Here is a 12,660-nt window from a genome sequence, read left to right as displayed (position 1 = left end):
ACACACAATGTCATACTAAAAGAAACATTACACACACATGGACCTGTCAGTAGAAAGAGCCAACACAAGACAAAGATTGCATCCCTCAACAACAAATTCATAACATATGCAGATCCAAACACATCACATAGCAATCTCAGCAGGACATCAGGGGGACTCACACTTGGCAAGGACATTGCAAATTCCACTGACAGCAGTGAATGCACAGTCAGCAGTGTGTGAACACCACTAAAACCATTAGCACGCATATCTGATTTCACCACCATAAACTTTAACATTACAATCATCACATCACACAGATCACTTCACACTCAGGATGGGAGGCATTACCTGTTATGTTATGTTATGTTATTTTTTACTTATTAGGCACGACAGCTGCCCAAGAGGGTTTCCGGCGCCAGCTTGTAAGGAACAGAAGGGAGAGAAAGGAGAATATTGGTTTAAGAACTAGGGGGCATATTACCAACAACTAGCGATAATTATCGCTATGTTGGTTTAGCGGCGATATTTTTATCGCCGAGCTGCGGCGATTTTTATCGCTTTGGAACCTTGCTATTATCAAGGTTTATCTCCTAAGCGATAAAAATCGGCCGAAATGCATGAATATCGCTGAAAAGTCAGCGATATTCATGCATTACCGAGCTAATGCTCTTAGCCATGTTATCCACCTCCCATTGGATAACATGGCTAAGAACTGCTCAGGGCAGGTGTTAGCTTTTGGAGATATTTGCGCTTAGCGCGAATATCTCCAAAAGTCGGTAATAGGAGATAGCGATGTTAGCGACTGTTTCCAGTCGCTAACATCTTGGCACACCCACTTTGCATGTCATTAGTGATAAATATCACTGACATGCAAAGCGGGGCCCAAGATGGTCGCTATCTCCTACTAGCTGTCGCTAACTGGTGTTAGCGACAGCTAGGTAATAGGGAGATAATTTTATCTCCGCTTTCTTGGCTTTTAAAGGCAAAAAAGCGGAGATAAACCCCCTTGATAATATGCCCCTAGGTTTTTAGGCATTTACGGAAGTTGCCGTACAGTGTTTCAGTGCGAAGTGACATGGGGAGAGAATTATATTAGGAGGGCCCCAAGCAGGCAAAAGAGCGACCGCCCATACGTAATCGTCTAACTCTTGGGACTGAAAGTTTTGCCTGAGTGGCAGAGTGGAGCGCGCGAGAGGGCAAAAAGGAATGAGCCAGAGTTTGCAAATACTGCCGGCCACACCAAATTTGATCTGGAACATATAGCTCAGTGTCTCGAACTTAATCCGGTTCTCTACCCTGAACCAATGAAGATCTCGCAAAGAACCAGAGGTGGAGGTAGTTCTAGGGATTTGGCAGAGCAGTCTGGCAGCAGAATACTGTACCACCTGCAGTTTGCGTGTCACATCCTTATTGGTCCCCAAATAAAAAATGTTGCCGTAGTCCAGTCTAGAAATGACCAAACCTGGACTACAGTTCTCTGAGTGGAGCTAGGCAACATGCAGATAAACTTTTTGAGTTATTTCAGGATAGTGAAATAGGTGGCAACTACCTTCACGGTTTGTTGTCTCATTGAAAGTTGATCATCAATGATGAATCCTAAATTGCGGACTTGGAGCCGAAGGTTGAGGAAGAGCGCCCATTTCAGCCGGCCAATGCTGGGGGCCCCAGCACTCTTCATCTTTCCCAAGGATCAGGACCTCCATTTTCTCTCTGTTGAGCTTGAGGAAATTAGCCTGCATCCAAGATGCAATCTTACGGCATTCAAAAGGAAAGGGCTAATTAGATCAGGGAAAGATGACACCCATGGGTCTGGTGGTCCAGGGGGACGGTACATTAATATACCAGAAAAGGTAAATTTAGGAGACAGGGCAAGTTTAAATAAAGCTGCTTCATAATTCATAAAAGGCAGATCTTCAAATTTGCACAGGTAAGATTTTTTAAAGATTTATTTAAAGATTATGGCAATGCCACCACCTGTCTTAGAGTTCCTATCCTTCCTGAATATGCCATAATTCGATGGTAAAACTGCAGCTACGTCAGGTCCAGAGCTCATGTGCAGCCATGTCTCAGTAAGAAACATGGGGTTAGGTTGTTTACTGACCAAAAAGTCAAAAATATCAGCTTTGTGTTTTGGAAGCGATCTGCAGTTAATATTTAAAAAGCTAAATTCCTTATTAAGTTGATTTTGCTGCTAGGGAATGCGTCCTCCTGTAACGTGACAGTTGTTATTGTGTTAGAATTATTGTGGGACTGTGTTTTAAAAAAATAACCGCAGCCACTACAATTTATATTCCAATTGTCAGGATGGAGTTGGATACAAGCCGGGGACAGCATATGGCGATGTTCCATTAGATGCTTAGAGGAGTAGCATAATATGTGCCTTTTGTTTGGACCAGGGCTTCTGGCCCCGGGACCTGGATGGGTGCAGACGGGCTTGCCTTTGGAGCGCCTTCGGCACGAAGGCGCCCACAGCATGCGGCCGATCAGGGGCCATTAAATAGGTAATAGGCAGGACGGCGTGCATCGACTAGAGTGCTGCCCGGAAGGAGAGTGTGGCCCAACAAAAAACACCCCCGCAAAAGTGCAAATGCCGAGAATAGAAACTAATATGAGGTAGAAAGTATTGCGATCACAAGCGCATAAATCATTAATTCAGTTCTGCCAAATCAATTTAAAAAATGCTATTTTCAAGTAAAAGCAGTTGTACTACGATAAGTTTTGAGGTCAAGTAGCAATTAATTCATCAAAGCAGCACAGTGCGATTCAATTTATTTAAACAATTTCACTTTCGATTTTTAAAAGTACATTAAAATTAGCTAAAAGAGCAGTAAAAGAGTAAAATGGAACCTTAGAAGTTCAGGAAACAGACAAACACTTTAGCTGTTATCTAATGCTGCACAACACATATGCATGGAACCTGATTAGAGGACTGTGCTGGAAACTCTGCACTGTACATGAGCAACTATGACTGTAATCAAGTACAATAAAATAGCACATACATTGTGAAACAGTGCTGAGGGGCACAATGGTTCTGTACACAGATCATTCTCCCACAGTATAGTGGCACACTATGGAGTGGTGGGGAGGGTCAAGCACTGGCAAGGCATGGAGTGGAACATATTAGACTGAAGTGGTGAATACATTAGTATTATACAGGTGAGGTGTGTACAGAGCAAGAACACAGAGAGAAATAATTCACAATGTGTAGGTATCAAATGGTCTTCTTGGGGATGGTATGACTCTAAATATCACACAGTGGAGTAACTAAAGTTTGAATTGACATCAATGGATGTGAAAAGTCACTTATAATGTTTGTTTGCTTGAGCCAGTCAGCACAGTGAAAAGAAGGTAAGCAAGACCCATGGCTGATCACAAAGCTTACAACACAGACATTGCAGTGACACACTCTGCATACTCACAAAGGATGTGGACAACAAGTAGGTGTACCCTAGGACTTCAAGATCTCACTGACACACTGCCCATTGCTCTGGAACCAACTTATACATGTGTCCACAATCTACTGCAAGTGTCTGATCATGTAAACAAACAGGCACTCATCAACTGCATCATACATGTGTGTAAGTGACATGCTCAAGGGCACATACACATCAATACTTCAGCTACTGACAGGACAATCACACTGTATGAGTTCTCAAGTGCACACATTCAAATGTACCCATGTGACTATGACGCCAGACCTACACAAGATGACTACACATCTACACTGGTGTGTACACATCAAGATAGATTCCACAGATGTGATGGACCCTGTCCACCCATCAAGCCATCATGTGAATAGAATTTTCTGCTGTTATGGTACAGCATCCAAATATGACATGTACAAAACTAGAGACCTGACAATAGAATGATTAGGACACGAGTAGACCATCACAGACAAGCATCATTGCACCCTCAAGCCTCTGAGTCAATAAGCACAAAAGTTGCTGTAACCTCTGGCAACATCTGCAAAAGAAAATCATCAATGTGAATGTGGCATACAGAGCATGTAACAGATAAACATATACACATACATTACACTGCATCATTCACTGGGCACCGACAAAGCTCAGAACATAAATAACATTTTTATTACATAAACTCTGTATCACCATCAAAAGTGCAAAACATTAAGGCCAACGGCCAGTCCAAAATTTAAACCTGCATATGTGAGCATGAAAACTTGTGCTACAAACATGTAACACAGTCCACAGCCATGGGAATCACACCAGGATAGAGGCCTCGAATGGGCAGTCCAGGCACCGCTCAGGGAAGAATGGGGTGGGAAGGGGGACTTGACTTCAAAATTGTGTGGAAATTGAACTGGGAAGGGGCTGGCTGTCTGTGCTAGTCAGAGGACTGGACTTGGGAGGGTGAGAACTGGTTGAGGTAGAGGGAACCATGGATGAGGGAGCTTGGGGGCTGGTTGGAGTCATGGCACGGGGAGGCTGAGACATGCTGTGTGGAGGATCAATGGCTGATGCTGAATGAGGAGGGCTGGGTCTCAATTGTTTGGGGATCCAATATCCCATAAGTGTCTTGCCACAAGTGAGAAGTGAGGTGGCCCCAACAGCCTCCCTCTTCCCCGAAAGTGTAGCAGGTGGAGGTGTATCTTCCTATTGGAATTTGCCGGATCTGGTGGTTCTCTGGGGTGTGGGTTGCCTTTTTCCATGCCTCCCCTGTTGTGGAGGTACACTCCCTACTTTGCTCTCATGTCCACGCTTCAGGGGGTGTGTGTGGGAGTGGAGGTTTTGGGCGAAACAGCCTTCTGAATGTGTTTGGGGCAGTTGTGGCAGGCTCACCAGGTTCACGGCAGACAGGGCAAGTGTTTGTGTGGCTTTGGGATCAGGTGTGGGGATGGGAGTGGTCTTGAAGGGTGAGGAATTTGTGGAATGCAATGTGGATGCATGTTTTTGTCCTTATGTCTGTGAGTGTCCTGTGATGGGCTTTTTGTGGTGCGGTCATGTGTGTTCTTTGTCTGCTGTGTTGATTGGTATGGTGTCGGGTTCGCTTGGGGTGCTGTTGTGTGCTGCGTGTGGATGACTGGGTGCCTGAGTGCTCTGGTGTGTGTGGGCTCTGGTCAGGCGGGGCACTGGGAGTGTGGTTGTGGAAGGGACAGGTGCTGGACTGGGAGATTGGGACTGCGGAATGGCTGCTGCCACTGTGGAGGACAAAGACTGGACAGTTCTGTGTAGGCCACCCACATCCGAATGAATGCCCTCCATGAACGCAACTACCTGTGACAACTTGGTGCCATGATCATGGAGGTCATTCAGGAGCGCAGTCTGACCCATGCACAGATACTGCAAAATGTCTATGGCCTCCACACTGAGGGCAGTAGGGTGGACAGGGGCAGGGGCAGCGGTGCCTGGGAGAAGGAGACTACCCATCTTAGGGCTGAGGGCTCGGATAGCACTTTGGGGAGCATCAGGGAGGGTGGACACAGGACGGGTGTGACAGACAAAGATGCAAATCTTGAACTTTCTGTGCCCGCCAACACCGAGGAGTCACCACTGGAGTTGGAAGATGTGGAGGTTGGTGTCTACAGACGGGAATCCTCCAGGACACTCCTGTCCCCCTCTCAGGCGCTGGTCCCCTCAGTGTCACTGTATTCCCATGGAGCAGTTGTGCCAGTAGCTACCCAATGGTGTCGGGACCCACTCCTTCCCTGCCGTTGGTAGATGCTGCAAGAGAGAGAGACATAGGTTCAGTATAGTGGAGTACTCAGAAACATTATATGCAATACAAACAGAAATATTTGGACTGAACCTCCAACATTTACCTACTCCAAATTCCAAATTTATTTACTCCAAATATATGCAATCATCAGCAAGTCGATAATCATGCTCCATGTTGCATTGACACTGCCAAATTGTGGTGCATGTATCTATATTTCAACATCACATACAATCGTCTGTAGGCACACCTACATGCCTGCAGGTAAGAGAGCTACACATCCAAATATGTTGTGTTACTTATACTTGAAGTATGAGTTCACTGAACCCCCACAGATACAAAGTGAAACCTATCTATTGTCAAGTGATATTGATGGAGCAAGGACTTGTAGAAAAGAGACTTGTTTGGAAGCAATCCACTCCTTTAACTAACAAGTTTTTGAAACTGTTTTGCATAAAACTAATGCGCACCACATGAGTACGCGGGTTAGTGAAGCTTGCTTATGTGTTTACTAACAAGAATAACATGAACAAAGGACTAATAGTGCACTAAACAGGGAAATCTTTACTGCACATGCATCAACTGCATCTACGCAGTATGACGAGCTATCGCTTGGGGGAAATTCTTGCGCATGAGCAGAAGACACTAAAATGGAGTCTTGAAGACTCGCCTGCATAGCATCTACTGGCTTGAACAAAAATTGAGTGTTTTTTTACTAAAGTTAACACGGGGATAAATCTAATGAATAAACTGGGATAGAGTAGAGGTGGGTAGTATACAGTGTGACCATTTTATTTGTGAAAGTAACATCTGTATTTTGACTTTATCACTAGTGTGTATTTGGGCCTCTCATGATAACTGAAGTAAGCTGAGTCACATGACTACTTTGCATGTTTACTGATAGTTAACCCGGAATGATGACTTAAGAGGTTGAATGGATGCCAAGGTCGCCAGTGTCCAACCCTGGGAACGGACGGTGAAAAGTTCAATGGTGTGGACTTGTATTCAGGCTGTATACAATTTTGTTGCAAATAAAATGTGAAAGCGGGTGTGAAATAAAATTTTGAATAAAAATTAAGGGAATGGGTTTACGAACAATAGTTTAACTGAATTAAATGACATGTAAGCATGGTGTGATGATCTTCCCCTTTGCCTGACCAATTAGATTTAGTATTTTTACGACATTGAATCTTTAGTGTGTGGCAGATGAAGAACGAAAGGTATAATTGAGATAGCTTTAGTTAGTTAGTCAGATGAAGATTTGCCGAATGCAGAGTCGAGAGGCTGTGAGTCGTTGATGGGGAGATGCGGATGCTGGCAGAGACGCTGTGAGATGCTGATGAAGAGCCATATGCAGGATCTTCTATCCTAATTTAATTGGGTTAGATAAGAAGATCACAGAAGAATCTAAAGGAGGAAGAAAGTGTAAGAGAGGGGTGCTACTGATGGAGCAAGGACTCGTAAAAGGAGACATGCTCAGAAGTAAACCTCTCATATAATCCTGTAGCAGATTATTAATAATGTTTGTAATACTAATTATGCACAACATTCCGTATATTTCGAGATAAAGGAAGCTTGCATATGTGTTTTACTAACAAGTTACCCTAGTGTGTTTAAAGAAGGCTGCTGACGCGGGAAAATGTACTGCACATGCATTAGCTGCATGACGTTTTAACGCTTGGAGGAAAAAATCTGTTTCTGCGCAATAGCATCTAATATGGCGCTTGAAACCTCACGTGCTATGCATCTGCCTTGCTGAAACTAAAAACAAGTTATATACTAGGGCCTAGATGTATCAAGCTATTTTTTGTTCGCAAACGGTGCAAATCGCTAAAATGCACCGCTTGCGACAAGAAATTCTCGATGTATGTAGGTTTTCGCATCGCAAACTAAGTAATCGCTATTTTTGCGATTACCTATTTGCGATTTGTACTATTCAGCTAATAATTTATGCGATTTCTTAATTTGCACCGTTTCTTGTTTGCGAAAATCGCAAAGTAGAAATCGCAGATTAAGAAATCGCAGAAAGATGTATGAAAAAATCGGAAATTGCGAAAACATAAAATTCGCAAATGAAGAAATCGCTAATAACACTAACATCATTCGGGTGGTAACCAATTTGAAAGTATAAAAAAGACCCCACAATGCATTTTCTTAACACACAATGGCTTGACTTTACCTGATAGCTAGGAGGTTGCGCATTCACGCTCTCGCACAGAGGAGACAGAGGCAGGAGAGAATATTCAGACTGCGGATAACGCTTTTCCAGCAAACAGAAGAGGAAATATTTGAAAAATAGAGACTGCATCCACGCACCATTTTGGACCTAATTGATGAATTGAAGAAATTTTTGGAACATGAAACAAACAGAACTCATTCAATACCCACACATGTGCAGGTATTGTTCTCCCTGCACCTTCTGGCTTCTGGTTCATTTCAAAGGGTCATTGCAGAGGTTGAAGGTGTGTCTCAGAGTGCTCTTTCACGTTTCTTTAGCGTGTTTCTAGAAGCAATGATGAGTAGGCTTCAAAATCATATCTACCTCTCCAACATTCAACAAGACATTCAGGATACAAGACATTCAGGATACCAAACTGGAATTTTATCAAATTGCACATTTTCCACATGTGATTGGATGCATAGATGGTACCCATATTTCCATCACTCCTCCTGCTGCCACAGAATTTGTTTATAGGAATAGGAAATGTTACCATTCTCTCAACATCCAAATGGTGTGTAATGCAAAGTACATAATCACTGATATAGTGGCTCAATCCCCAGGAAGCACTCATGACTCTTACATCTTTATGCACAGTGGATTGCATAGACGTTTGAGTGTTGGCCAATTTGGAGAGGGAGTTCTACTTTGTATGTCTGTTTACATATTGAAATTTAAATCCTGATCAATTTAACTTTCAATATTTCAAGAATTAATGCTACATAAATGTTTTGATACAGGTGACAGTGCATATGCTGTACGTGATTTCATCTTGACCCCTTGCCTAAATCCTTCCAATGTACATGAAAGGAGATATAACAAGGCACACCGTTCAACACGTGGAGTCATAGAAAGGACTTTTGGAATTTTAAAAAGGCGGTTTCGTAGGATTCAAAAAAGTGTGCAATGCTACATAACATGGCAATGAGAAAAGGAACACATTTGGATTTGAGTGACTCAGATTCTTCAGACAATGATGAATTACCACCCCAGGAAGAGTTTTAGCTGGAGTAGGAGCTGCAGCTGGTCGACAAAGACGTGCAGAAATTACACATATTTATTTTTAGGTAAGAATAAATACCATGAAATGTTTTTGATGTTTCAAATTTAAATTTTATGTAATCAAACAAAGAAAACATATTGTTATATTCAAACTTAAACCTGTTACTGCACAGGAAATTGGACTAATATTATTTTCATAATGCAAGTGCTCATCTGCCCAAAGGCACATTTAGAAATGATGAACAAATCACTTTCTGCGTTGTCTATTACTAGAGCGCTGCACTGCTTCATTGTTCCTAGTAGCTGTTTCAGGTGTGGCATTTCTAACACTCCTGCGCTGACTGATGTCAGAGGTTGGTGTTGGGTTGCTACTGCTCCTACTGCTTGTCTCATCTCCCTGTTCAAAGAATGCACGTGCCCCAGAGTTAGCTGTGTGCAGCAATTCTACAGCAGAAGTAACCTTATCTAGGCCTTTTGCAACTCTCCGTGTGCATTCAGTAATCATGCGCTGCATTGAAACACTGCGCCTAGTGCAGTTTGAAGTCACACTACATAGTCTATTTATTGCTTTGGTGTACCCTAGCATTCTTGAATGTTGACGGCGTGCTGCCCTATTTCTGCTTTCTTCTTACCTCTCAAATGCCAAACAAAGTCTGTCCATTGAAGCAGCTACTTCCCTCATCCCTTCTCCCATGCCTGCGTTGCTCATATTCAACTTAACAAGCTGTCTGTTAATAGACCTTAGGGCTTTATGCTGCTTCTGCTGTACATCCAACATGTTCTGCTCCAACCCTACAAACACAGAAGGATTGTCCTCTATTGTCGCTGTTCAGCCTGGATCTGTCCAAAGTGTATGCTCTTCTTCTGTTTGCATTACTTTGTTCTCCATGGTCAGATATCAACATTGTCTCATGTGTACTGTCTCTTGACCCTTCAGGTTCTATCTCCTCATCTTCAAAAGGGGGCAGAGGGGCCACATGGCTTCTTTTAGCTCTAACAATGGGATTGGAGTCCACCTCCTCATTTGAATTTTCATCAGGTGGTGTTAAGTCCTGAACTTGCGAAGAAATGTCTTCAAAAACCTCAGTAGGATGTTCAGCATGTGCTGTGGATGTAGATAGAGAAATATGAGTATGTTGTGTGCCCCTGTCTTACATTCAAATAAATTGTTTCTATTTCTCAAAACACAAATCAGCATATATGATTCTTTTAATAATATGTATTACTATTACTTATGAATTTTTCTGATTTACATAAAGTTTTGAAATGCTACTTTACAGTATGAGGATATTTTCTTTTTTTAAAAAATCTTTTTATTGGCCATTTTTACATAAAAAATACATTCCCACCCTCCCCACCCAAAACTAGATAAATAAACAGCATATAATATACATACAACAGAAATTAATCCCGTATGATATACTTTGCTATAAGGATACAAAGAAATAAAGATGAAGATGATACTATATACACAAAATACAATCATGTATGTCTCTGGATCCACAATAACATTGGTGACCAAATCCGCATGCCCATTAATCTTTTCTTAGCCCCTTTGTTTTTATAAATTGCGACTTCCAGGCTACAAGTGGCTAATAGCCTAGACCTCCATTGTTGAAATGTGGGTGGATCAGGATCTAACCATGCTGAGGCAATAGTAAGTCGAAGTATAGCCATGGCCACGAATATTAAGCCCTGAGTAATTGTCTGCAATTCACAATTTGCTACCCCCAGCATGATTTCCTCCGTTGAGATTTCAATTCTTGTTTGACAAACCTCTGATAAAAATTCAGAGATGTCATTAATCAGCTTAGTCAGCGTGTTACATGTAGCAAATATATGTATAATATCAGCCCCATATAGTGCACAACGAGGACATGTTGTTCCCTTCCCTGTTCCCCATTTAGCAATTTTCTTAGGGGTGTAATATAGGAAGAAAAAAGTTTTATAAAATTGCGCCTGTAGCTTTATCGACATTAATGAATGTAGTGCAAACTCATATGCTATGCGGGGGATATTGGAATGTACTCCTAGTTGTTCCTGCCAAATTACGCATTGTTTGTCCATATCATCTGGGGCCAGTAAATTCAATGTTTCATAGATTTCCCTAATCCTGGGAGTCTTTTTTTACATAAATTATCAATCAATTGATTGTTCTGGAAGTTCTCCCGCCCACCAGTTTTCTTATTAGGAAATCTCTAACCTGCAAGAACTGAAAAAAATCCCTATGGCTGATATTATATTCCTCATGCAGATCCTCAAATATCTTAAGACATCCTTGTTTATAAAAACAACCCAATTGCACCATCCCTGCCGATATCCATCTATTTATGCAATTGTCATGAAATATTAGTGGCAGATCATTATTCCTATTCGTTGGTGTGTAAAATGAGAATCGCCCAAGCCCCAACATTTTGCGGATACTGCTCCATGCTTTATAAGCCCCTAAGATAGTCTTAAACTTGACTTTCTTAAAATAATTATAGTTAGTATGTCGCCAAAAGCAACCAGCACAATCTTCTCCTAGTAGGAGTTCTTGAGGGGTCGGGATCTCTTGATTAATACTATCGATCGCAATCAAATTGGCACAATATTTTAGGACAGTGGCCCAGTAATACAACTTGAAGTTCGGTAGGGATAAACCTCCCTTTTCCTTCGGTAGTACCAATCGTTTAAGAGCCCGTCTGGGTTTTTTATATCCCAAAATAAAACTTGAGAGCATAGAGTCGATAATCTTAAAGATTTTGGGGGAAAATTCAAGGCAGATAGTCCTAAAGAAATATAGAAATCGGGGGAAAAAAAGCATCATTTTCAAATCACAGCGGCCCCCTATAGTTAGATGTAAATTATCCAGTCGGACCATCTCCTTCTTGGTTCTAGAAATCAGTGGTTTTAGGTTAATATCAACAATGTTTTGAATTTTGGCAGTTATTGTTACCCCTAGATATACGGCCTCCTCAGTTACTCTTGAATCCCCCCTCACAATCTTGTTATTTAAAACAATCTGGGTTTTATTAGAATTTAGTTTATATCCAGATACTAATCCAAATAGGTGTGCTTCCTCTTCTATCACCGGTATGGCTATATTGGGGTCTCTAGTGACAAGCGCGATATCATCGGCGTATGCCAAAGTTTTGGTATTATGACTACGTATTTGAATTGGTGAAATATTTATACAATTGTCAAGCCAACGAATAAATGGATCGATATATATGGCAAATAAGAGGGGTGAGCAGGGACATCCCTGCCTAGTTCCTCTCGTGATTGCAAAGTTTTCTGACAGGAGCCCATTAACTAATACTCTAGCACTTGGTTTGTTATATAGGCCTTGAGTGGCCATAATAAATGTATCGCTGATTCCACTATAAGACATTGCCGTCCATAAAAATCTCCAGGAGACCCTATCAAACGCTTTCTCTGCATCAAGGAGTATAAGCGCCATAGGGTCTCCTTTGGACTCTGTATAGTCAAACAGCGAGATCACCCGTTGAACATGGTCAGTTGTTGACCTACCTGGTATGAATCCATGTTGGTGTTTGGATACTATTTTATTTATTATTGGTGCCAATCTGGCCGCCAGGAGTTTCGAGTAGATTTTTGAGTAATTGGTCGATATGAACCTCAATCAAGCGGATTTTTTTTTTCAAGAAGACCACAATCTTAGCTTCTGACCAGGATGGGGGGGGGGGTACCTCCCTGGAATATGTGGACAAACAAAGTCATCAATATTAATTTTAATTGATCAGCACATTTCAGATAAAACTCAGATGGTATCCCATCCTGTC

The 12,660-nt window shown here is 41.9% G+C and overlaps 1 long non-coding RNA gene across 1 annotated transcript in view; it reads left to right on the top strand.

Annotated features, from left to right (window-relative positions):
- LOC144819291 (uncharacterized) overlaps positions 1-8,908 on the top strand; it is a 102,267-nt gene extending 93,359 nt beyond the window's left edge. Inside the window, exon 4 of the long non-coding RNA XR_013607267.1 lies at positions 8,614-8,908. This is a non-coding gene — a long non-coding RNA (uncharacterized LOC144819291). The remainder of the gene's footprint in view (positions 1-8,613) is intronic.
- The last annotated feature ends 3,752 nt before the right edge of the window (positions 8,909-12,660 follow it).

Source organism: Lissotriton helveticus, chromosome 2_1 (genome assembly GCF_964261635.1).
Source record: "Lissotriton helveticus chromosome 2_1, aLisHel1.1, whole genome shotgun sequence".
Lineage (NCBI taxonomy): Eukaryota > Metazoa > Chordata > Amphibia > Caudata > Salamandridae > Lissotriton > Lissotriton helveticus.
This window is presented reverse-complemented; position numbering and strand designations above follow the sequence as displayed.